The 27290-nt window shown below is 43.1% G+C and overlaps 1 long non-coding RNA gene across 1 annotated transcript; it reads left to right on the forward strand.

The window, feature by feature from the left end:
• The first annotated feature begins 2493 nt into the window (after positions 1–2493).
• On the forward strand, positions 2494–27290 carry LOC121133690. The gene is made up of 3 exons (XR_005870652.1): positions 2494–2536; positions 20338–20428; positions 22869–27290. It is a non-coding gene; the product is annotated as an uncharacterized LOC121133690 (long non-coding RNA).

Consider the following 27290-nt stretch of genomic DNA (forward strand, 5'->3'; position numbering starts at 1 on the left):
CAGAGTCTCCAGGGCAGATTAGCTGAAGAAGGGAACACTTGCTGTGTAGAGCTTTTCAATGGGTGATCCAGACACAGAGAGGCCCCATGAAAAATCATTTTGTGTGTCTGTCTGCTTCTATACTTTCCAGAGTGTGCCTATCGATGCTGTCATCTTCATTGATGCTGACCTCCGGCCTCTTTAGCAGCACAGACTGAAAAGCAGTGACCCTTCAAGGGGCTCCGGACACCCAGCTCCCTGGATCAAGTAGCTATTGGCTTCCCTCCCATACAGCACTCAGTTGGCCATTGTTAGTACTCCTTGTCCCCATCGTATGATCTGATCTGATAAATCTCCTTTTATAATATGTATGCATGCTCTTGGTTCTAATCCTCTGGACAATCTTTAGAAAGTGATGAGTAGAACCAAGCAAGACCTGGTGTTCTTGGGAGCTGGGGTCTTCCCAGTTGCATAGTAGCCCCTGGTTACCCACAGTTCCTCATGGTGAAAGCCAGACCAGGTACCACCCTGATCTTCCATTGGGTCTCTCGATGGAAGAGCCATCCGGAAGGCAAAGAGAAAAGACAGTTTGCTGATGTTGTCTTGCCAGGGTCCTGATGTGCAGACGGAACAAAGAGGGTAGGGGAAAGAACAGGGAGGACAAAAAAAAAACCTAGCTTGGAAAGGAGGAGGCATGTGACGGCCCGACCACCCATTACTGTTACCAGCTCCTACATTCCGAAGCAAGCCCACGCGCCCTAGAAGACAAGCTTTGTTTGAGATACTCTTGCAATAAAAAAGTAAAGAAAATCAGCATCTTTCTAGGAAACAGTTGTTTGTGATATTTAATACTTGGGAAATTGCCTTCACCTTCAGATGGGGAAAGATCATGGGAGGAATATTAGCACTCACTCGGTTATTTAAATGTTGGTAGTACAAATCCCTGGCTGTGATCACGTTGTCCTTTATCAGCAGGATGTCTTGGGATGTGTGTGTTGGGGTCCTTGATGAGTACCCACATGCAGAAGGGGAGTTTGAAGACAAACTTCCGTTTCTGTTCCCGAAAGTCAAGCCCAGTTCTACATTTCAGTGGTTCGGAAGACAAGGCCACCCCGGTCGTTAGTTATAAGAAATAGAGAACAAGCTTTTCTTACTGTTCCAGAAGTCCCTCAGAGGCTGGGGCTTAGCTGTTCCATGTTTATAAAATATTCTATGTTCATATATCTCCAAGACACCCCCTGTCATGGCCAAGTGTTCTGGGCACTGATAGGACTCTCACCAAGTGCGTATCATGAGCAGGTCTTTGCCTAACTCCTGACTGCATTTCATGATAGGCCTATGTCCTAGTCTCAACACTCCTGAAAACACTGGTAATGTTTCCATTCTGCTTTAATTAATTATTAATTATTTTACATTCCAGCCACAGTTCTGCCTCCCTCCTCTCTTCCCAGCCTCCCTCCCCCCTGCCATCCACTCTTCTTCTGTTTCTATTTAGGGCAGACCTCGCAAAGGTCTCAACAAAACATGGCTTATCAAGTTGCAGTAAAACTAAGCACCTCCCCCCCCAATGTATTAAGCGTGGGCAAGGAGACCCAGTATAAGAAATAGGGTCCCCAAAGCCAGTAAAAGAGTCAAAGACGGCTCCCATTTCCACTATTAGGAGCCCAGAAGAGACCCAAGCTGTGCAACTCTAACATATATGTAGACTCCTTGGTTGTCAGTTCAGTTTCACTGTGAGCCCCCATGAGCCCAGGTTAGTCGATTCTGTGGGTTTTCTTGTGGCATCCTTGACCCCATTGGCTTCTGGTGCTCCAGGCAGTGTTAGGGGTGGGCTTACTCTGCTGGAATGGGTTTTAGGCTAGACCAGTCATTGGTTGGCCACTCCCTCAATCTCTAGACCCCCCTTAACTCCAGCTCATCCAGGCAGGGAAGACTGTAGGTTGAAGTTTATGTGGCTGGGTTGGTGTCCCATTCCCTCAACTCGGAGTCTTGCCTGGTCACAGGAGATGGTGAGTCCAGGCTATGTACCTGCTGTTGCTAGGAGTCTTAGCTGGGGTCATCCCTGTAGATTCCTGGGAGATTCCCTCGCATCACGTTTTTACCCGGCTCTGAAATGTGCCCCGGCTTCTAATAGTATTTTTCAGTACCCTCCCCCTCCACCCACTCCAAACATGACTGTTCATGTTCCCATCCCCCACCTGCCTACAGCCTGCTTAGGAAATCTCTTCTGCTTCTGTAGGAGGAAAACAATGCCGCCATTAACCACTTACTAGAGGCGCACACAGACGAGGTAATAAAAGAGCAGTTTACCACACTGCTAACCACGCCCACTTTAGGTATGACTAAAGACGTATACGGACAGACGTAAAGACGTATACGGATGTAGGCGGTGAACTATGTCACTAGCCAGGCCCACTTTTGGGCATGGCTAGGGGCGTTATGGGGGAAGGTATAAAAGACTGAACAACGGAAGTCTTGGTCACTTTTTCCGGGTTTCGGCTTCCAGTTTGGCGGCGGAAAACTACTCGGCTCATCTGGGTTACTTGTTTGGTATCTTGTGAGTAATTTCTACAATAATACTTAGTTTTACTTTCAGTAAGTGTGCCGTTCATCGTTACAGCATCATGCTTCACCTTCCCGGGAGATCCAGGTGTCCCCGACTGAGCCCTCCTTGTTACCTAGTCTCTCTGGGTCTGTGGATTGCAGCAGGGATAGTCTTTACAGCTAATATCCACGTGGGAGTAACTGCATGCCCATGTTTGCCTTTGTGGGTCTGGGTCACCTCCCTCGGGGTGATTTGATTTTCTAGTTCTATCCATTTGCTTTACGAGTAGTTGGAAGTGAGACTAAATTCACCTGCTGCTGTTGCTGAGCCTGAAGGTCTGGGATGAACCCTGAGCTTGTCCTGACCCAGTTAGGGGACCCCCACTGCAAGTGACAAGTCAAGTTTGGAACTGAAGGCAGGCTTCAGCGCTTTGGAACTGCTTTGGCCTTTAATTTGTTTGCAGGAGAAATCGGCCCTGTCTTCAGGCATCCCTAGAGGCCTCTCCCTTCTGTTCGGGGACTGGTCACTACTTGTGCTGTCCTTTTGTTTGTTTGTTTGGTTGGTTTTTTGCTGCTCTTCTGGGATTCAACTGCTGAGCCTTTTGTGGTCTCTTAGCCTTGGGCACATGGCTTCCGTGTTGTCCCCTCTCATGCCCCGGGCTTCTGTCTCCAAGCTGAGATATTCTGGCTCCCAATGGAGTCAATTTGCAATGAGACTGAGCAGAAGCAGAGGCATCACTCCTGAGAGCTGGTCTCTTGTATTTAGTCCTCACTTGCTGGGTAAAATGTTTTATGGTGTCACCTGCCCCTTCACATTCTAATGAGTTGTCTAAACCTTCGTTACCATCACTAAGGAGTGGGGCATCAGAATCAGCTATGGCTTCCCTTCTCCCTGGTCCCAGCATCTTTTTCCTCCTCATCCTCCGTTGCTCAAGCCCCTCTTGCCTACAGGCTAACCCTCCTAACGGTTAACACACTCGCACAGCCGAAGCCCTTCTTCTCTTAAATCACTGTGTCCATCAGGCTACCGGTCAGCTGTTTCCTCAGACAAAGACACCCCAGCTGTCTTGACCTTTGTCATTTGCTCGGAAGAGGTGTCGTTTGAGTTTAGAAAACCTTCAAACCCCTTTGACTGTTTCGTTAGCCAAGAGTAACCTCATTTACCCGGCACTTTTACATCTGCATCTGTGCTTTTAAGACACTCGTGAGCGAGTGTTCTACGGCTATGTAAAGAAACATGCTATCAAAGCATTAGGAAATGATTAAACTGACATTTTCTTAAGGAAACGAAAGGAGCAGGAAAAAGCCATTCTAAGAGGACTGAGTGCTACATACTCCAGATATTATCTCAGTGCTTACTCAGGGGTCTTCAAAGCGGCTTATTACCAAGTACCTAAGAAGACAAGTGTGAATGTGTACATACAGATCAGAGGATGCCAGCTAATGCACCTGCCAGATTTTCCTATCGTACAGAGCGTGTCAATCAACACTCAGACCCTGCATCTCAAAATTTGTTCTTTCGGGCTTCCTCTGTGCTGTGTCATTCATAACGCAATCCTCCAAGGCAGTGATGGTTCATATGTGTGCATGTGTGCATGTGTGTGTGTGGGTGTGTGTACAGACAGACAGACAGACACGCGCACACACGCACGCACGCACACATGCGCTCACACACTCTTTCTCTGCAGCTCTTCAATCCATTGCAAGTCTTTCCCGGATACAAGAATGTCTTCTGAGAGAAGAAAAAGTGATGGTTGTGATTGTTGATCTTGGTGTCAGCCTGACAGGATTTGGAATCGCGTAGGGAATAAGCCTCTGAATATGTCTATGAGAGTGCTCCCAGGGAGGATTAATTGTGATGGGGAGACCCACCCCGAATGTGAGCATCGCCATTCCATGGCTGGAGTCTTGTACTAAATAAGAAGGAGACTCCGAGTCCAGCACCAGCCATTATCTCTCTCCACTTTCCAGCTGTGGACTCCCTGTGAGCTCCTGATACAACGCCTCTCACACTGGGAGAGCCTGTACCCTCAAACCACGAGCCAACACAAGGCGTTCCTTAAGTTGTCTTTGCAGGGCATTTTGTCACAGAGATGAGAAGAAATCTCGAGTATTCCAGCTATTAGGCGATGCTTGTTCAGGCAGCACTTGTTAGGCAGAGTGCATCTTTCTTGCCCTAACACATGCTATGTTGAAAAGGCGAGCATGTGGCATTGCTTTCCTGAGTGTTTGGCAAGGGTTTGCCAGCCCTCCTAATCTACCTTAATTTAGGGTCTAGCTACCCTGCTCCAAAGTCTCCCCAAATCCCAGTCATAGTCTTCTGTGAACACAGTGTCTTGGAGCTTTAGACCTGACCTGCTTCCCCTATGCTGCTGATGCCAAGAACCGAGGAGAGTATAGTATCACTGCTGTCTGATATTAGGTGCTAATTAACTGTGAAAAGAGGCATCACGATTATTTTTCTAGTGCCATTATAGCTAAGTTACTTTACACCTGCCTGTTCGGGTTTATTTGTCTGTATATAAAAAGAGTATTACAAAATAGATTATGGCTCAAATGGTTATCAATGTTAAATTTAGATAATCTCCGAAAACCAGAACAGTCCAGCAAATAGAAAGCGCTCTATGTATTTCTGATATTGTTTTCCTTTTACTACATGGTTCATTTCAAACACCGTCTCTACATTCTGCGGTCAGGTCATTTGATTCCATCTAGATTTACACAGTTAAGAAATGCCTGGGATGGATTTCTCAGTCACGTCTCTTCCCAAATTCCATCTTTTCAAAGTCACCCATCCGTTTGTTCCCATTATCCTGAATTTGAATGATAAAGAGTAATAAACAAATAAAGAGCAAGTTTTTAAAATGCCAATGATGCTTTAGAGTTGGCTGTTTTGTTCACTTAACGGTGGTTCAGTTTCCAGTACTGATTTTATGATATCCTATTAGCAAGGAGTAGGTAAATTAAACTCAGGCTAAGCATTGGAAGACAGGGTGTTCTAGTGTTCTTATCAGTTTCCCTGTGTGGTGTGGTGTACCTTTGGCTGAGTGGTTTAGTCTTGGCAGTGATGTTTCCTCACCTGTAGCAGGCAGGCACTTCACAGGGCTGGTGAGAGGATGGCATGCCCCATGGCGCCATCAGCAAACACATGGCCTGCCGCCTGCCACTTGACCCTTGACATAGTGAGCAGTAGAGTTGATCCTCCAACATTTTGTTTATTCTTTGCTCCTCCCGTCTTTCAAGCTGCCTGACTCCTGGATTCCCAGCCTGTGGGACGTGGGCTCTTTAACAGTTAAACTACAATCTCTGTTGATAACTAAACACATTGTTTCCTTTAACCCAACACTTCTCTTCCATGCACACCTCTCCTTGGTGTGTGACCGTGGGACCTTGCTCTGGGTTCCAGTTTTCTGTGGAAAACCACGCCAGGATGCAATGGAACGGAGTCTGGAAGGCATCACTGAGCAAACAGGGTTTCCTCTCCCACGGGTCTTCAGGTTTATTCCTTCAGTGTCCTGAATTTGCATTAATCGTATTATGTAGGTGGCTGCCTGGTTTGCTCGTGGTCAGGACCAGCCTCCGATAGGACAAAAATCCTGAAGTGAACAAAACAGGAGTCATTCCTGGGCAGAGAACACAAACTTTGGCAGAAAATAAATTACCAGAAACATTTTTATTAAAGAAGAGCCGTTCCAAGGGTGTGATTGTTTCTGTTAAACCTTGTGTAGTTAATCATCCCTTGTTTGAGGTTTGGACTCTCTTCCCTTTGATGTAATTAGCCATTAGGGTTCCTAAAGTGCATTTTTCATGTCAAGGACACAATTGGTTTCAAAGGAGAGACAGGATGGGGCTGAGCGAGAGCCTAAGTTAATGCACACAGCAGCAAAAGACACAGCAGGGTCCCAGCATTTCCTGCAGGAGCCTCTTGCTAAATGTGCCTTAGGATGCGATGTTATTTTCACCTAGATGCAGCTGTGTCTCACATGCTGCATTATTGGGGGTTTTTAGTGGCTTCTGGTACCGCTGGCACCTTGTACATAGTATACTTTTAATAAACAAGGAGTAATTAAACAGTTCCAACAAGCTGTACTTTCAACCACTTGGCTTTGTAAAGCCTGTTTCGATAGGTGGCTAAGCAGTCCTGTGGTACTCCGTCACATCATCTGCTTCACGTGATATCTTACTTTCAACCGTAAGCAAGCGGGTGGTAACCCGAGTACTCTCTGGGCCGAACCCGGAGAAGAAGGGGTTTCGTATTCTTCCCAGATGTGGTACTCTGTGTTCCACAATACATATCAAGTGCAAAGGTGATATGTGTGAGCATGTGTGTGAGCGTGGAATGTGTGTGCAAATGTGTGTGCACATGTGTGCAAACTGTGAGTTTCAAGGCTGAGCCAGAACCGAATCCTGCTTCCCAAGAGCCCAGGGTAAAACAGCCGGTGAGATGTTGCTACCACCATAGTGAAAGGAGTAGTCACACAAACTGTCTGGCGGATGAAGGCTAGCTCACGGTCAAGTTTATAGAAGCTGTCCATCCAGAAGCCTTGGATTAATATTCAAAACACCAGATTTCTGTCTCTCTAAACAGATTGAAATTGACCGCAACTTTCCTTGGTGTAACCTTGTGAGATACATTATATATTTTTGTGTATGCATATATACACACGTATATACATGTATACCTATATGCATATTTCAAAGTTTAAGTTTTCTCTAATATCTCATCTAATTTCTACTTTCTTCCTCTAGGCTGCTGCATAATTTCGATTACTCTCATGAATTTGGAGTGTTTTCATTTGCTAGCGAAGCTGAACATTCTTTCAAAGTTGTAATCATCTGAATTTCTTTGAATCATTGGTTCACTGTCCTGTTAAGGCCTACTTATTACTTCTCAGACATGTATTTTGTAATTGTCTTCTTTCTTTTGCTTATTACTTTAAAGTTCATTAGGGCATCCTTAGAAATACCTTCTGTTTGTCATTTTTCTAATAAATGAAATCTAATTTTGTATGTATGACATAGAAATCTATTTTTTCCTCTCAAAGTTACTGATATTCCTTAGATTTCATGTAATTTGGTATTTTGATTAAAGAGAGCAGCAGACTGTGTTGTTTAACAACACAGATCCAAGGGCTAGACTGCCTGTGTTAAAATCCCAGATATGTCCCATCACAAACTTTATTACTTTAGGTGAACCACTCACCCATAAGAGAAAGAGAAGAGCCAGGTGGTGGTGGTGCATGCCTTTAATCCCAGCACTTGGGAGGCAGAGGCAGGCGGATCTCTGAGTTTGAGTCCGGGCTGGTCCTACAGCCTCTAAAACAATAGAGAAACCCTGTCTTGTAAAACCAGAGAAACAGAGAGAGAGAGAGAGAGAGAGAGAGAGAGAGAGAGAGAGAGAGAGAGAGAGAGAGAGAGAGAGAGAGAGAGAGAGAGAGAGAGAGAGAGAGAGAGGAATGTTATTGTTTATAGTTTCCTATTTGGTCAAGTCTGAATTAATTTATATATACATATGTAGATATGTATGTATGTATATATACATGTCTATATACATATAAACCAATCTAGACTTTAGTGGAACTATTTTGGATAGTGGACACTATTCAGAAGAATGAAATGACATTTAGCTGAGTCTTAATTACCCATCTTTATGAGTCTCTCTGGGATCAGGACAATGGACAGCTCATTTTTCTCCCATTCTTGGTGTCCCTCACAGTCCTTGTCTCCAGGTAAGCTGTGGCTAAGGATGCCCAGGAGGAACAAATGAGTGACCCGCATAGGTATACATCCAGCCATAGCGCGCCATTATTTTCTGTTAGTATTTTCTCAAAAATGAAAATTGCTTTAGTGTCAGCACAAACAAACCCAGGGGGATCAATCAGCTGCAAAATTATTATGCAAAGCATCCCTGAGCCAAATATAAATGACTTTGGATTATCTGATGTTGTATATTTTCTGCATCACCACCCCCCCACCATCAATGTGAATATTCAACAGATAGGTACCGCTGAGTGACCAAGTGCCTGCTTCCCCATCAGGGAGTCAAAGGAAGTAAAAATAAGAAAGAAAGAAAAATATTGACATTATTTTGGATTCGCTTCCTCCTGCTAATTCTACTCACTCTGTCTGGTTCTTGAATTTAGGGTTTTAAAAATGGAATCTGTTGGTATGAAACTTACTGCTGCCTCAGTTTGGGAAGGCAAATGTAGTACTATAGTTTATCCATAAGATTACTACCTCTCTCTGTGCATCCGGCCATCCAATAACACTGGAGATATTTAGATAGATATGTATCTACAAGGATGCAAAAATACTTGTTAGTTCCTCAAAGTGTAGAAAATTACGATGCCTGTCCATTGAAAACTGCATAGGTTCTAATGCCAGGTCCTTTCTCCAAATGTTATCTCTAATATCTAACAAGATTCTTCTAGAAAACATTTTAACTTCCCTTCACATCAATGGATAAATGGATGCAAATTGTGTGGGTAACAGAAAGTTGTCTATAAAACACAGTTTTCATTTTACAGGGTCGGATACCAATGAGTAAGGGAGAGTGCTTAGCTTCAGTGGCAGTGGTAATTCTAACAGGATGGGAAGCAAGCCAAAGATATCAGTGAGTACTAGACCTGCAGCTGTGGCAACTCCAACCACGATTTGCCTTTTGGGAATGGACGTGCATGTCCTCATGGTAGCTAACAATTACCAAGCGCTCTCTATTGGACTTTTTTTCTCTGTCTCCTTGCTTTTACTTACACGAATTCTTTTGCTACATCTATCAAAGGAGTGAGAAGAGGGCTGTTATCTCAAATTTTCAGCCTGGGAAACTGAGTCACAAAGAAAGTCAGACTATGTTGCTTGGAACTTGGTAGCTATTGGCAAAGTCTCGGTCACACGTGAACCCTGACTCCAGACTTGGATCTCAGGATGCCTGTCCTTGCAGAAGGTGTTGGGCTGGTGACCTTCCTGTACCCACTGAGCCTGGAGTTTGTCTCTTGTCTCTGGTGTGTTTCTCCCCAGGGACAAAGAGGTAGACTTGCTCAACAGGAACAAAGCTTCCTTGACCTGTAAAGAAGGAAGCAAAACTCAAGCTCTCTACATTTGAGCCTGAAGTGGATGTTTCTTTAATTTATTGGGGGTGGGCTGGAGAAATGGTTGAGCAGTTTGGAATACTTGCTGCTCTGACGGAGAACCCAGTTCCATTCCCAGCAGTTATACAGGGGCTCACAGCCATTTGTTAACTTTGGAGTTAATGCCTTTTTTCTGACCTCCTCAGTCACCAGGCATGTACATTGTAGATATACACATGCAAGCAAAACAGCCGTACATATAAAACACATTATTCCAAGTTTGGAAAGTGATTTAGTTTTATTATTTCACTTTTGATGGCTTTTGTAATATTTTTAAAAATATTTTATAATTTTATGCTTAATCATGTGTGTATGAGTGTGTTTCTGTATGTAGGCATGCGCGCATCGGTACAGGTACCCTCAGAAGCTAGAGGCATCAGATCCCCTCAGAACTGGGGTCACAGGCAGTTATGGGGTTGAACCAAACTTGAATATTCTGCAAGAACACTACGCATTCTTTTGGTTTTTTTGTTTGTTTGTTTGTTTGAGACAGGGTTTCTCTGTATTTTTTTTGGAGGCTGTCCTGGAACTCGCTCTATAGACCAGGCTGGCCTTGAACTCACAGAGATCCGCCTGCCTCTGCCTCCCGAGTGCTGGGATTAAAGCGTGCGCCACCACCGCCGGTGTGTGAGTTGAATTTTGTGTCATCACTGTATTCCGATTTATTCTACCTTGCATAACCAAAAGCTTAGTTGAAAGCGTTCAGAATTTAATATTCATCATAATCACTGGTTTGCAGATACCACAGATCAAATCCATCTTGCCCCAAATACTTTGTACCGCATGCTGCAGGTATAGCAAGGTCCATGTTGAGATCCATTAACGTAGTGGCATCTTGTTTTGCTAGTGAGCTTGCTGTGGTGGCCACACCCTATGGGCGTGGCTTCAGGTGTCCAGACGTGGACCCCTTATAAAGTAGAGGCAGGACTGGCCCATCTGACCGAATGGATGCAGGGAGGCTGGTGGTTGTCTCTGGGTCGTAGAATGCCACAGCCGGCCAGCCGTGTGGGTTGATAGTGGTAATCAACCCACGTGGGTACCAACCTTCTAACACACTAATTCCCAGTGTCTTCTTTAGTTTTGACTGTGCCACTAAGTATTGGCCAGCGAGATGTGGGCAGGAGAAATGTACTCTCTGGGAACCCTGTCTCACAACACCTCTCCTGTGACCCGTACCTCGCCTGCTGGCTGGATGCTGACCCGCAGAGTGACTTTGGAACTAAGAATGGAAGATAACTGGGTGGAGCCCATTGGCCATCTGTGGCAACACTCTGGCCAACTGGACTTCATTTGGCAGATAAGGTTCTACAGCGTTAAGTTATTAGGATTTCTGAGTTGATCCGCTGTTTGGAAGCTTCAGCAGCTCTCTTCTCTCCTTACTGTGTAATTTCCGCTTGTAGGTGTGCGTAGGTCAGCGCCGTGTTAGAGAGGAACTTAAACAATTATATAAAGAGGATCTGGGCCACCAACGGCATAGTGAACCAGATGGAGGCTGCTGAAACAGGGGGCCTTTGGAGAGAAGCGTGGACCCTGATTTGAAGCAGCTTTTGTAAGGAACGTGCACCCATATTTCTCTGTGCGTTTAGCAAACACACAGCCTGGTACAGCATCAGTGAGACTTGGAATCCAGAACTTGCTTTCTGAGAGTGATGAAGTTCTCTTCCAATCACGAGGAATGGCTAGGAGATATTGCTAATCCTCCCTGAGGGTCAGTAGCTCCGTTGTAATAGAAATGCCACCGTTTTTGTTTTTGTTTTTAATTTCAGCGTGTTGGGGTCCCGTGATCCAGCCATTTTCATTTTAGGCTTTTTGTTTTTTAATGTGTCAATTTCTGGTCAACCATGATAAAATATTTGAAATTCTGGTATTGGATTTCATCACCCCATGAGACTTTCCAGTTTAGAGACACGACTCTTTTTTGCTCTGCCAAAGTTTCAGCTTCTCAAATTCAGATGCAGAGATTTAGAACCAGTGGCAATCCGGACAGATGTCAGCGGGTGAGGGCTTTCCATAGCCAGTTCTCCTAAAGTACATGTCCGCACCGCACTGCTGCCTCTAATCCGCAAATAAAGCGCAGATCTGACCGTGATCATGGGCAGAGACTCATGTCCAAAGGCACATATTTTATTCAAATAACCACGCAGGGCTCTGTGGGAAACACTATTTTCATTATGTTTGCAAACATGTTAGCATTCATTAAAATGTGCACTGCCTTCAAGAAAGACTCATGGCGAGCGCTCCCCGTTGAAGGGCGCATTTCTGAACAGTTTTTGTGAGGCAGAAGTTGACAACGCTGAAGGTTTGAAGTGTGTAATATTTTATGCCATTTTCTCACTGGGAGAGATGTGGAGCGTAGGAGCCTGGGATGCTTTGCATTTCTACATTGGTCTCAGAGGACCAGGACTTCAACAGGCTTTGAAGTGTGTCAGGGTATCCTTTTGTGGGTGGCCGTGCATACCCTATCTGTCAACTTGTCATGAAGAAAGGGACCATGGACTCCAGCTCAGGTGGGGTCCAGAAAGGGAGTTTTGTCTTTCTCAGCTGGAGCTTGGGAAGATGCAGGGAACACTTGCAGCCTTTCTTTCTTCCTGGAAAACACACTCATTAAGCAAACACTTTAGAGAGACACATTTAAAAACTATCGAATTGGAGACCTGGAAGAAACTCGAGACCTTATTTGATTCCCGTGCATTCCAGAATGCTACCTGACCATTTCCTTTTCTGTTCCATGTATGGTGTCTGCTTTGGTACATGTGAGGCTTTCCCTTTCCTTCTTTCTTGTTCCTTTTATACCGTTCTCTGACTCCACTTAGGTCTTCTTCTCTCCATCTGTTGAGAAAACGCTTTGTCCTTTCCCGACATAACGCATTTTTAGTGCCTTCTACATACCCTGTTTATATAACAGATGAGCTTCTAAAAACTTGAAAAGCAAAGAGTGCTTAAGAATTGAACATGGTTTTTATGTAGACTTCTATTATGGCCCTAACGTTCTTTGTAGCTAACAGAATATTCTAGCTTTAGAGAGATGGAGAGTCCTTTCCAGACATGAAACATTCATATAAAGACAAAATTTAATAAGCTGTGACTGACATTTAACTAAACATTACTTTCTAAAGTAAATCTGGTGTTCATAGCTGTGGGTGCCCTAGACATTCATGGGCAGTCATATAGCTGGAGCATTTCCCAAAGTTCCATGTGTTGGGGAGCTTGGTGCCTTTGAAAAGGGGGCCTATTGGGAGGATTCTGGGCATTGAGGATGTGTTCTTTGGGGGTTGTGGGAGACTGGCCTCTTATTTTTCTTTGTATTTCCTGGTCACCATAAAGTGAGAAACTTAATCTACATTCCTTTGTCATTATGCTCTGCTTTGTCACAGGCCTAAGCATATTAGGGGTGACAGGCCAGGGACTGAAACCTCTAACTGTGAACCAAAATAGGCCTTTGTGCTTTTCAAGAAATCTCATGTGTTTGGTTACAATTATGGAAAACACACAGATACAGTCCTACCTTATCTTTATTTCATTGTCATGCCAAGTGAGCAAAAGGACTGGAAGTCTAATTATTTCAAAATTGACTGGGGTTAAAGGTGAGTTGGGTCACCAATGTCCTTAAAAATTGAAGTTCAAATACTTAAGAGTTAGTCATCATCCCATACTCAGGCATGACAACCTATTTATTTTGAGAAACTATGCAAGGTGATGATTACATCTCTCACTTAAAGAAAACCCCGAAAGCCAAAACCACGCTCATGTATTATGAAACTGCATCATCTAAATTTGAAAATAACATGTAGGGACTACAGTTAGTTTAGGAGGTGGGCTGATGGACAACAGGAGAAGATTTTAGGCTTAGGAGACTGTTTCTAGGAAGAGGCTAGGGTCATGGATGAAGTAAATGCCCCACAGAATCTCTTGTTATGTTCGTTCATCCTGAAGGATTTTAAATGGACTGAAAAATTGTTTGCTTCTCTAGCAATGCTTGGTAAAAAATTATAGTCACAGTACTGAGAAAGTCAGTCCGGTCCCTCATCTTTAAAGGGGATTACAGTTCTGACTTAACTGAATTCTTAGGAGGCATAGGGGATATGATCTCTGAAAATCCCACACATGAAGTTCGTACACAACGGGACCTGTACGTCAGTGGCTCTTCTCAGACCCGTCTTCAGTAGGCATTCACCAACTGGTTTATCGTTGGCTCTGCTTCTGCTCTTCTCAGCACTTACTCCAGGCAATCTAGAGCCAGAGTTAGAATGGTTGTCGGGAACGATCATTGTTATTTAGAACCTCTTGTAAATACTGCCAGTCTTTTTTAAGAACAGTCCATCCCCTCCCCAGCTTCCTCATGAATAGAACTTGGGCTCACAAAAATAGCCGATGGCAAAAAGGAAACATCCCACAATTATATCACTGAACTCCTCCTTCTGTGACCCTTTCACATTGACAATACCTGCTATCTGCTCACCTTCAGTGGCCTGGTTACCAGGCAACAACCTTCTCCTTTGATTACTCCTCCCTATCTAGTTTCCCACCCTAACCTATATAACGCACCTAAGGAAAATAAAGTCTTGCAGCTTGATGGGAAAGTCTGTCTTGCTTCCAGATTCCCGTGGGCTAGACCTTTGTTGTGCCCTGGCTATCCTGTGTCTGCATATCCACCATGCACATAGACCCTCTCCTTCTTCAGTGCTTATGGATATCATAAAACTCTATCCTGTAGTGGCATGTGGTACATTGGAATGGATGTAGATTCAATCCAGTCATTCTTTATTTGCCCTAGAATTGACAGAGTCTGATGATAATCTAACCGAGGAATTCATTCTAACCCAAGGAAGGGTTAGTGACTTCCGGGTGTCAGACTCTGGCCCAATCTGAAGGTGACTCCAAAAGTAGGAATGCAGACTATATCCAGCATTGTAGTGGGAACAGAGCCAAGGGATCCTCTGAATCTGCTTCTCGTTTAAGTAGATAAAACTGAAGCTCAGAGCAGTTAGGTAACGTTTCCAAAGTCACTCAGTGAGAGAACCTGGACACTGGGACTGATTGCCAGTGTTTGTTGGGCTTCTATCTATCCCTCTTTTCTTCCCTCCATTTCCTCCTTTGTTTCTTGGAGGCAGATGCTTTTTGAGGGCTAGTACATAGGGATCCCATATCATAGAATATGAGCATCTCAACGTTTCTATCCCAGATGTCCACGGTCCCAGTGTTTTCTGTCTCATGCTGGTCATCAAACATCTAGAAGCTCTCTGTCAGGAGTATTTCATTCCTTGAGAAACATCATAGCGATGTTATACCTAACTAATGGCAAAATTATAGGAATCCAGGGCTCATCAGCTATTTATTGAACACATGACAGACATTGTGCTCGTTGCTATGGAGACAGCAGTGGACAATGTATAGTCTCCATCACAAAGGAGAAGCTCACAATCCAGTGGAAAAAATAGATTTATAAACAAATAATTATAATTATATCTCAAATATTTCAATATGGAGCACACCACAGTTTTTAATAGTTGGAATATAATTGGGAACATCCGTATTCATTAATATAGTTTTATTATTTACTCCTATAGAGACAAATCTATTATTTATTGACCAATTCTTTTCTCCCCTCTGCTCCTCTACCATGTAACAAAATTGTATTAGCATTGATCAAAATTGCATCAAAGTAATTTATAGAATATTTAAAGGGGCATTCAGCCAGAAGACCAAAGGACTATGCAATAGCTGCCCAAAGATGGGTAAAAAGAAACGTCTTGCTGTTGATTTTTTTTGGTGAGAGAGTTTGCATAATTTCATTTTTATGAAGGAGATATAGGTCTATTATGCTAACTAGAAGCATGTGTTTGCTTTTTAAAAAAGATCTACTTTACTTTAATTCGGTGTATATGAGTGTGTATCTCTGTGTGCATGACAAAGCAGACATAAGCCACCCAGTGTAGATGCTGGGAATGGAAACGAGGGTTCTCTGCAAGAATCACAATAGCACATGCCCTTAACTGTCCCCTTCCCCATGTGCCCCGGGTTTTTGCTTTCTATAGAAGCTATACAAGGTTAAAGAAATGTGTATGAGTGTAGGGTTTTTTTTTTTTTAAGATGGAGCTGCGATTGTGTGGTGAGACATGTGCTGTGAAGTTGAGTTGGAGGAGCACCGAATTCTCCCAACTATGTGTTTCCTATTTAGCAACATGTTGTAAGATGAGGAGGGTAGATGAAGCATTCACAGTCCTGTCCTGAAGTTCACCGAGGGTGCTGGTCAGCGCTGCAACTCAGCATCGTGCTGGCTACAATGCAGACTCAGTTCATGTCCATAACGAAGCCTCCGTATTCGGCATCTTCTGGTTCTGTGCCAGGAGGAGATACTGCCAATCAAAGACCAAGTTCCTTTGCCGATCACCTATGCACGCCATCAAGGTTGAGGGCAGCCCACAGGCGCAGGCTTCAACTTGCCTTCACTGAGCCCTGGGAACTTTCTTTCTAGCTATAAGTTCTACTGACCCACAGTAGAAGCCTGGACCAGACTTCTTTTCTGTTCCATGTAGTATAAGGCCCAGCTGTTATCACAAAGCCACTCTCCGTGTTTGTTCCCAGGCTCTAGCTCTTGAAGAGGTACTTCCTTGCCCAGGTGAAGAACTCAGTGGCCATAACGTTTATATTTCACATTTTCCACTCTCAGCCCTTAAAGTGAATTTGACTAGTTCTTTGTTTCTTATGTGGTTTTCAGCACCAGTATACTTCTTAGTGTTTTGAGTCTTACGTTCTCTTCTTACATGGTCAGTGTGTGATCTGTAGGTTCATCCATGTCACATGCTATGCTGTTAGAACCATTAGCACTGTTTTGTTTAGTCCCATCACTGTAATTATCAATCATTGGATGACACTTCTTTCTTTTCCCTCACAAAGGCTAATGAGGGAATATATCAACAATTTTGATCATGGCCAGATAAGCTTTATTTATCATATTTTTATGACTTCATAGATGACTAATTCTGTCTGTGACATTAAAAAATGTTACTTTAGCATGACCGAAAACCAACCCTGTGCCCTAGTGATTCATTTGATAATCTGTTGTTTAGTATTTTACCATTTATAGGTACATCTTGAACTGTGATTACCATCTGATTTCCTAGTAGATGGATCTATGGTTCATACTCTCATTTTCTACTCTGTATTCAGAAATTAAAATGGTTGGGCTGGAAAAATGACACAGTCAGTAGGATACTTGTCCAACAGGTATCCTTGTCCTACAAGTATAAGCACCCTAATTTGGATCCCCAGTGCTCATGTAAAACCGTGCTCCAGTGGCAAATGTCTGTAACTCCATTGCTGAGGAGGGGTGCAAACCTGAGGGTCCCTGGAATTACTTAATTAGGGAGCAAAGGGTTCAGTGAGTGATTGCCTCACAAAGTAAGATATAAAGTGATAGTTAACGAAACCCAGCTTTGGTCTCTGGTCTTTATATGCATGGGCATACACATTCATATATAATAAACACACATGTTACATATAGACACACATATACACTTTACATATACACACCGTACACATAGACCCATGCAATAAAATAAAAGTGGTGTGTTCCTGTCTTAAATGTTAGAGACCTTTCCTAGAAATGTTTATCCCTGCTAGTACATCCTCCTCATTCATCCCCTCCTGTCTCTAGAATACTGTTTATTTAGAACAATGGACTTTAACTTTCCAGTTTTGGAACATCTCTATGATTTTGCTTCACTCCCCATCCTCTCTTTTGCAGAGAAGAAGGAAGTAAATTTGGAAATGGGAATTTTGTTTTCCTCTATAGATCATCAGCTTAGTCTTCCAACGTGGAGAACCATGTTCCCTTTTGCGTTATATTTTCTGCAGTGTAATGTTTGTTCAACATTTATATAGAAATTACATGAGTTGCATAAAAAGATATAGTTTCTTCTATTGACATTTTTTTCTTAACAGCAAAACGTTCTTTGAATTTTAAGCCCATCTGATGGATTTGTGATAGGCACTTGTCTGGTGCCATAACATTTATACTTCTTGAGCGATGCAATAAAAATATAAAAATAGCTTAAATAAAATTGAGAGTTATTCTGATAACAAAAATGCCTACCATCACTGAAGAGCTGTTGAAAGGCAATAGAAGTTTTAGAGTCATAACTAATAAACACATCATATTAATTACTCTCTAAAAAATTAATGTCTCAAGAATAGAATAAAATTTGTGTGTCTCTATATCTTGTATCCTGCATGTTTGCCCTCATGTATCTTGGGTATTTTGGGCAGGAAGTATTGTAGTGTTCTCAGACTTGTGCAGCCAAGAATCATCTGTATTATTTATTAAATGTTATAGATTCCAGGGGCCTTCCCTTGGACACTATGTCTTTAAATTTACATTCTGCATCCTTACTAAGCAGTACATGCAGTGACACGTCCTTTATGATATAACTAATAAAGCTCGCCTGGAGATCAGAATACAAAGCTAGCCACACTAGACAGTCAAGCAGCTTGGTAGTGGTGGCACACACGTTTAATCCCAGCACTCTGGAGATAGAGGCAGATGGATCTCTGTGAGTTCAAGGCCACCCTGGGCTACATGACAGTGAGTTAGTCTAAAAGAGAAACAGAGCTCACACCTTTGATCCTAGCACTTGGGATGACAGGCAGAGACGGGAGTGATATGGCTGGGCAGAGAGAGGACCGTAAGGTAGGAGGAGACAGGAACACAAGGCAGTCTGAGGTTTGGTGGAGACAGGATAGTCCTTTTAGTCTGAGATAGAGGTAAGAGCTACTGACTGGCCGCTTTGCTTCTCTGATCTTCTGTTTTAACCCCAGTATCTGTCTCTGGGTTTTTATTTGTGCTGCAAGTACAGGTGGTTGGATTATCAAGTAAACTTGGGGGAACTGAAGCACACACACACACACACACACACACACACACACACACACACACACCCCACACTGAAGCTGGCCTGACCTGCATGTGAAATCGAGGTCTAAGTATTTCCAGGTGTTAAACTCAGACACCTCTTTGAAAGTCACTATACGGGGAAAGTGTTAGCATCTTCCAAAATAAATTTTTATACATATTCAGTGTTCATGGTGTAGGCTCCATGTCTCGCTACCATGACTAAATGCCCTGACACAAGGAACGTGAGGATGAAAGGGTGGATTTTGGCTCACAATTCCAGAGTGTCATGGCACATACTAGTGACTTTCACATATTCAAGAGCAGCATTACAACGGTTATATTTCCAGTCCACCAAAAGGACACTAAAATAAGTTTCAGTAGTTCCCCCCCCCCCATATATGCCTTTAAAAAGGGTAGCCTATAGGAAGTTCTTGTGCTCCTCTGTTGCTTAAAACTCATCTCAAGTGTACTACCTGACCAGCAGTATCAAGATGATCTCGGATCTTCCTAGAAATGCGAGTTGCCCGACCCTACTCCAGATCACTACACTAGAAACCTAGAGTGAGACCACACACATCAATTCATGTTTTAACAAGACCCCTCAGTGAACAAGATGCTCAGCTCAGGCTGAGAACCCCTGGTTTTATTCCAGCTTGACTGTATCCCTCCCTCCATCTCTTCCTACGTGTCAGTTCTACATGTCACTCAACGTAGGTCAGTCCAGAATTCCCGCTTCCTGTGCTCTCTGTATTTAAGATATTAAAGAATCCCAAAGCTTGGCTCACCCCTTATCACTAAGCTATCACCAGCCCCATATCAGCCATCATTGTGGTGTTTGCTCTTGTTTTCCCTTACATGGCTTACTACAGCCTTGTACCTATTATTCTGCCTTCACTCTGGCAAGTCTATGGACTGTTCTTAACATTGAACCTGGAGCAACACTTTCAACAGGAGCCCGACTGTATTTCACACACGTTAGCACCATCGCACCCTATCTGTAGCTAGAAGCTAGATTCCCCTCAGACCTACATAGCTTGGAATCCCTATCACAGAAGATCCAGAATAACACCAAGATCAAGATTTTATAGGGGTCTCTGTCAATTTTTCTTGAAATCATCAGCCTCTGTGTTGATGGTTTTCTAGATGTTTCTGAAATTTCCATGACCCCATGACTCTCTAGAATTTGCTACCAACTCCTTCTGATGGCCATCTTTAACCGTTGACGGATGGCTTCGTAAAGGTTAACGGAGCCAGAAACCTTTCCCTGATGGAGTTGTTTCCCTTTGCTGTTGAAGAGTTTACTCTAGTGTCTTGTTCTCTCCTCTCCTTGAGTATTCCATCCCCTTCCACTCGCACGAGCTCTGGTCTCACGAGAGCCCCCCCTTCTGGTTGTCCCTCAGGTTTGCTATCTTTGTATGTTTTGTTCCTTCTCTTGTGCCCTTCCCTAAGACAGCTTCCCAGCTTACAGTTCGTCCTCGCACGAGTGTTATCTTCTCAAAACTGTGTGTTCCCCTGGCCGTCCAATCTAAAACAACATCTACCTCCAGCACAGGCAGGAGAGTTATTTTCATTTAGAAGGAGAGACAATGTGCGATCAAGGAAGGGAACTGGTCAAGGCCTCACAGTTTTTAAAAGATAAAGCCTGATGGTTATTTTATGTAAAGGAAAGGAAAGGGGGTATTTGTGTTGACTACCCAGTGATCAGAGGCCTCTTGAGGCTGACGAACTCCTATAATACATTTCACAAATATCATACTCTCTTAGAAAGTAGATTACGTATTTTTTTTCTTTCAGACAGAGACTGGTCAGGATAAAAGAAGTTCCCATTTAAAATAAGTGATGTTTTACTCTAATTCCTGCCGAAAATTCTTGTAAGGATATTCAGGTCAGTATAAAAAATTATAATGATAACTTTGCCCTAAATGGAATTACCCAATTCATTTCCTTATAGCTTATAGTATATTTTGTTAAGGGATTTATTTACTATTAGAAAACAACAGACAAAGGAGACCTTGGATTTATGAAAATAGTGAAATGGAATTAATAAGACAGCAATGGTCCAGTGACTCTCCTTAACCCTTTATTAGTATGTATTGATTATTTTTCTGAATGAATGGCTGGAGGGGAGTGGTAAGGAAATCAATTTTATGTAGGAAATATTCCAGTTTTTAGTATGAAGGCTAAAGGTAAATCAACTGGAGCCGGCGCAATATTGAAAAGGCTTGGCGGAGCCGACTGGAAAAATAAAATGGGCTTTGACATCTCTGTAACCTGGGCTATTTAAGCCACAGGACTGTTCTCTCTTAAAGAAAACACCAAACTCTTAAGGAAGAAAAAAAAATAAGGTAACTCTCTAAAAGAAAAATGGGAGGCACAATTCAGGAATAAATGTAGTTGGAAATGGCAGGGGAAACACAAAGGACAAAATTGCCCTTTATCCAATTTGAGGCCCGAGAAACAACCGTGGGGGGTTCTGAGATTCTCAAGATGCTGGAAGAAATTTGAAGGGACGAAATTGAAGGTTGAAGTTCTGACCGCAGTTCTCCTGCAAATGGGCTCTATATATTACCTGGGCACAAATGAGGGAAAGCAGGCAGGGCGGTCTCTTTTGTTGTGCTCCCTAAACCTCAAATGCCAGTTTTGTCCCTCCTGCTTCCCACTTGCTAAGGTTCCGCAGCAGCGATGCTGGTGCACGGCAGATTTTTCTACATTGTCCATCGTTACTACGTTTCAGCTTTGGACGAGGCAGGCAAAACCGCTGGCGTTCTGTTTGCCAGCTGTGCCTCCGCGGGCTTCTTCCACAGCATTCGTGTACATCTCCAGCGGTGTAAATCTCGTCAATGTCTCTTCCCCGGGCCAAAGCCTTCACTGTCCCTCTGTGCGTCCGGCACACCCAGCCGCGGCTCTTCCCAGCATCTTTCCCAGAGCTGTGGTAGGACGTGAATAGGCAGTAAAGGCAAGTTGTGGGAAATTGTACACTGAGATCTGCAACCGTCTTTGCACTAGGATTTCTCTAGGCTTTAGCGGCGGCGTTGCTCACTGTGAAAGTCTGCCCAAGGGGGACGGACTATGAAATGTAACGTTTCCTGGGGCTGTTTGATTATGGACCTCAGTTTGTCTTACCGGGTGCATGGTAGAATTAGTGTGGAGTGCAACACATTTTCTTTTTTGGAGTGTTAGTTCATAGCACATGGCGCATTTGTAAGCGGAGCGAAGAATGAACGGAATGATCTAGAGGCCCTTATCTTTTGTGTGCATGTCCCTTACATTCTACATTTGATGTCCCGTCCGTGCCACATAGACTTTGGAATTCACTCAGGTCCGGTCCTCTTGAATTGCGTCTCTTCATCATTTGGCTTCAGGACAGGAATCGCCTTCTTGCAGATAATTCCCATAGCTCTCACTTGCGTGTGTCTCCTCCAGTCTGTAGAAGTGTTTGCCGGGGATCATTAATCTACACAGAGTATTGGGCTGCATTGGAACCCGGACCTTCCAAAGCTCTCTTTGACCCACATCTCCTGCAACTTTTCAACTTTGTCTCTCTCCCAACTCCAATTCGGTTTGTGTCAGGAACACTGGCCTTTCTGCTCCTCAAATGCTCCAAGCTTGGCCCACCTCAGAGCATCCGTTTGAGGCTTCCTTTTGCCTACGTTTAAACTCATTTCCTTAAAGAGACCCTGAGACCATCTCATGGTCGGTGATTCCAGAGACTCGTTCTCCCTCTCTCCCTGACTATGTCTTCCCAACACTTACTTTTCAGTTTTCTTAGTGTATATTTCTTGAACTAGAGCATACTGTCTCTAAATCTTAAGTTCATCACTATGGACTAAGTAATTCTAACAATTCCTGGTGTACAGAATCCGCATCTCGTGCAAAGAGAGTGTTTCTCAGCTTTTTCTTAACCTGTCTCTGGTTATTATAGTTTTATAATATAGAATAAGGCAATCGTGATGAATACTTATAACAGGAAATTGTACCTTAGATATTTTTGTTTACTAATTCCACATTTTGCATATTTTCTCCTATAAATGTGTTCATTTTAAAATGTATATTTTAAGATACCATAACACCTTGACAAGACACAAGCTTGATGATGTATTTTCATCTATATCTAGATGACAATTAGTAATAAATTATATGATAGTTTATATCAGCTAGCCATGCTTAAGCAATGAATAACAATTCATATTTATTGTCTTAATGACAATAATAAATATGATAATTAGAAAACACAAATGTTTGTGCCTGATGACACAAAACACTCCTTCATTGTCTCCGATTTATTTCTTTTATTGCTGATGTTTGTCTGTTTTTCTGTAAAACAGGTGCAGTGTTTTCGGTGCCCATGCGACAATACCTTCACTGTGAGAGTTCTAATGTGGTCTCTGAATGTTCCTGGAAGTAGATGTAATGTACTGGGGTGAAAATAAGGCTGTAATCTGAAGATGAAAGAAGTGACCGTGAACTCAGAAAAAATATTCTAAAAGCCTGAAACTAGAAAAGAGACAATTTCTTCCCTTCACAAAAACAGCCCAGGATCTGGTTTGCCGTGAAAGGTTCCTAACAAGATCCACAGTGCTTTACTTAGTAGCTTTTGTTAAAGCTTCATTTTGAGATTTACTACCATTTAATTCACGAACATTTACTATCATTTAATTCACTAACAGTTAGATTTACTATCATTTAGTTCATAGAAACACTTTGTTTCTATGCTGTGCCAAGCATTACACCTAGCATCTAAGAGAGGACACAGGGCAAGAAATGGTTAGCATTTTAGGACAAAATGTCCAAACTAGTCCAGAACTAGTGAAGAAAAATCCAAACCAGGCTGCCTCCTCATCAGAGGGACCCCAGAAAATGAAAGCTAAAGTTAAACATTTATGATTCAACTCTAGCAGAATACCTGTTTCTGACGATCCTCCATGGGAAAGCGTCTATTGTGGGACGTCACCTATTTCTTTGTGTTGCCTTTTTAGTGTTTTAGTTAATCAATTCTTGTTCACAGAGAATCAGGCTTTTGTGGGTGTTGGGGGAGAAAAAGGTGATTTTCTGGGAGAAGGTGCCCTGGGCTGGAAGGGTACAGCAATTCATTACATTCCAGCCTCCGTCTTCTCTCCACTTTCGAAATTAGCTTTGCTGTGACTTTTTTTGACCTGCCTCCACTCTGTTTCAGATTTGTATACTCATGTTTCATGTATCAGTGATGATTCCAATTACACGCTAGGTAACAAGAGTTTAATAAAATGTGGCAATAAATTGTGGAAAGACATCATGCATGGGAAAAAAATGTATTAAGAAATGTGTTCCAGGTAGGGCTTCCAGTATTAAATGACTAATCACTTCCCCCCACACACACAAAGTGGAGGTTTTACTTTGGGAAACTTGGCCCTTTCAAAGCTAGAATGCCAAGCAGTGCCTTCCAACTGGGCCTCCAGCCTGTCAGAAACATGTGGCGGCTGTTGTTTCTTTGTACACAGAACTCTTTTTTTTTTAATGTCCTCAGTGACCCTTCAGCAGGAAGGAAGGAAGGAAGGGAGGAAGGAGAAGACCTTGTTCAAGGCTTACATGTTGATTTCATTGATAAGTGATAAGAAAAGGGATGGACAATAGTTTGTTTTCAGTAAAGTCTAGTGGTCAAATTGTCCCGAATCGAATCCATGTATTCAATATGTGAACTTACATAAGGTTCTTACTGTGGGGAGCCTGCCACGGCTATGTCAGGGATCATAGGCTCAGATCTGTGGAAAACAGCACCCCTCCCCCACCCTGCCCACGCTGGGGCTCGGGAGGCATAGCAAAGCCGTCCCCTGGTCCAAGTTTAAACACTGACAGGGTGTGCGGAAAATGGCCACCATAGCTTTCTCCCCGCAGATATTTGTAGCCTGAAGATATGAGTCCCCTACAGAGACTGCACCTACCGAGATTAGCTAAACCTGTCTCCTTGAGCCGGCCAATCTTCTAAACCCCTCCTTATTTTTCTGTATGAAATAAGTCTGCCTCTTTGTTCCGTCTGTAACCCTGCCTGTCTATTCAACTCTGTGTAACTAGCGTGCTGTGCTGTGATTTTTTTCCAATCTGAGAGCCCAGTTCATGAACCTCAGCTTTCTAATTGTGAAGGTGTCTATCATTTCTTCATTTATTCATTGCCCTTTAGTTAGGCCAAGTTCCTTGAGCTGTAGAAGGACCCAGCATCTTACATGGCTTTTTAAATTTTGAGCCAGGGTCTCTCTGCCCAGGACAGGCTTGTCACCAATTCAGGATCCTGGGCTTCTTCTCTTGTGTGCTGGGCTTACATGTATACATCACCAAGCCTGTATAGATACACCTCTGTTCCTCATGTTAAACAGGGGCAGGGATATGTTCTTTACTGAGTGGTTGCAGAATATCAGCAATTAAAAAAAACTGAATGCAAAGCATTTAGCTCAACTGGAAATGCAGGGTAAGCACTCAGTAAGAACACTGTTATTAAAAAATATCCAATTTAAAGATGTGAGTAGAAATTGCACAATTTTTTTATTGTTTGCTGGTTGGTGCTAGAGATTGGCCCTAGAGTCTACTGAACATGTTCTCTGATCATGGTCTATATTGCTAGCCTCCTGATTACCTACATGTTGTAGAATATATTTGTACCTTGTGTGAAGACAGGTTGCTGTTATTGGTGCAATGAAATGTGGAATGACCAACAGCTGGGCAGTAGAAGCTAGGCAGAACTTCTGGGGAGAGAGAGGAAGAGAAGGAATCTAGGCACATGGGGAGTCATCAGCCAGATGTGGAGGAGAGCAGGGTACAGGGTGCAGAGGTAACAAGCCACGTGGCAGAACGGAGTTGAAAAAAAAATAATGGGTCAATTTAAGTCACAAGAGCTAGTGAAAAACAAACCTAGCTAAAGACCAAAGCTTTTATAATTAATAGTGAGTCTCTGTGTCGTGATTTGTGGGCTGGCGGTCCGGACCTGAAAAGACTCACTACGTTTGGCACCCAAGGTCGGGCTCCAGAAGATGCATTTGTCTAATTCTTTATCCACAAAAACTCGGAAGTCAGACGTTGGGCTAAGAGCCTGAGTGATCAGAGAAGCGGAAGAGAAGCGACCAATGAAAGCCCGAGCATCTTTCTAAACCCCTCCCTACTGCTTCCCCTGTCTCTCTATATGTTCTGGGTCCTCCAAAAAACCTCCATGGCTAATTTTCATCAGCTCATAGGTGGCTCCACCCTCCGATTCAAGGTAAACTTTATTGGCCATCTTTGCAGTGTTAGAATGCGATCAAAATATCGTACAACACCTGAAAATAACAGTTCCAGGGAAAAAAAGCATAAAACGTGTCACTTGGGAAAGGAGATGATGTGTGCACATTTGACTTTTTCTAAATTTCTGTGTCACCCTCACGGCGTTTCATAACATTTGCTTTCCTATCAGTGGTATCATTTGTTGGGTGACTCTCCTCACCTTCACCGCATCACTAATGATCACTAGAAATCGTCAGGTTCTGTATCCTTCGGAAGGATGAAAATCCCAAGTGTGACTTCTTATTTCACTTTGGAAGTCAGCATCTGGGAACCGCGGGGGATAAGGAACTTCCTGGCAGATACTTGATTTGTCCTTATTGTTCCTGCTTCTATAACGTTCTGAGAGCCCATAGAGGAGACAGTCTTGTTTCTTCCTGGGCTTTTACCTTGCTAGTAGGTTAGCAGTGAGGCTTCTGGAACTTGGTCCATATTGTTTTAGCTACTCCTTTCCTTGCTGTGGTAAAATGCTTTTTATAGGGGGAAGATTTATTTTGACTCATTGTTTAAAAGGTCAGAGTCCATAATGGTGGGGAAGGTGTGGCCATGGATGTATGTGGTCAGAGTTTTCTTGAATCTGGAAGCAGTGAGATCTTCCAAAACCTTGGGTGGTTTAAGATCATAGGTCTCTCACCATCCCTCCAGGAACCCAGCAGCTAAGAGCCAACTCCTAGAGGTCTCATAGGTCCCTAGAACTGGGCCATCTGTTCAAACACATGAAGCCCATGGAGGCCACTTCATATTTTAGCCGTAATACTTTGTGCTTTGAGAGAGTAATTTAGTTTCTCTGTACCTCTTGGTTCCTTTGAGTGTGGTGGCAATAATGACACTTTGGAGTGTAGCCAACATGATTGGAGAGTACATACCACAAAATGTCCAGGATAGTAGCACAAGACATTTTAATGGAGACTAGTTAGTGGTACAATACAGATGATTCGTTGGGTTGGGTTGCAAGTCTGTGACATATTCATAAAATAGTATTTGCCATCAGAGAATTAAGACATGATCAGAGTGTTGAGTACCGAGACATCAGAGTGTAGATTTTCTTCATTAGTGCCTGAGTAAGAAATAAGGTAGTGAAGTGGTGACTGAAATTATTATCAGTTGTTATGTGCTATTCCAATGATCAGATCATAGTCTAAGAGTAATTGTACTCCAGGAACAAAATTATGATTTTTCAAAAAAGACCATGGAGCTAGCTAATAATTGTAGAGTTGAGGGTTTGCGATGAGATCTGTGCCTTTCTGGTGGTTTTGTGTATGGGACTTATTTAATTCTCACAGCCACCCTCATGGGGTACATGACTGTTGTTCTTATTAGTTAACACGAGAAGTGACCATTTCCTATTTTTTTCTCAGGGCATTTGGAGATTTTCTTTGTCCCGTTGCTTCAGAGGTTTAGAAACATATCTCTTATCTTATATGAGAAGAAACAGGAAAGAAAGGGGACAAGAAGAAGGAGGCCAA

The sequence above is a fragment of the Mesocricetus auratus genome, unplaced genomic scaffold (assembly GCF_017639785.1).
Source record: "Mesocricetus auratus isolate SY011 unplaced genomic scaffold, BCM_Maur_2.0 Super-Scaffold_100023, whole genome shotgun sequence".
In the NCBI taxonomy this organism is placed as follows: Eukaryota; Metazoa; Chordata; class Mammalia; order Rodentia; family Cricetidae; genus Mesocricetus; species Mesocricetus auratus.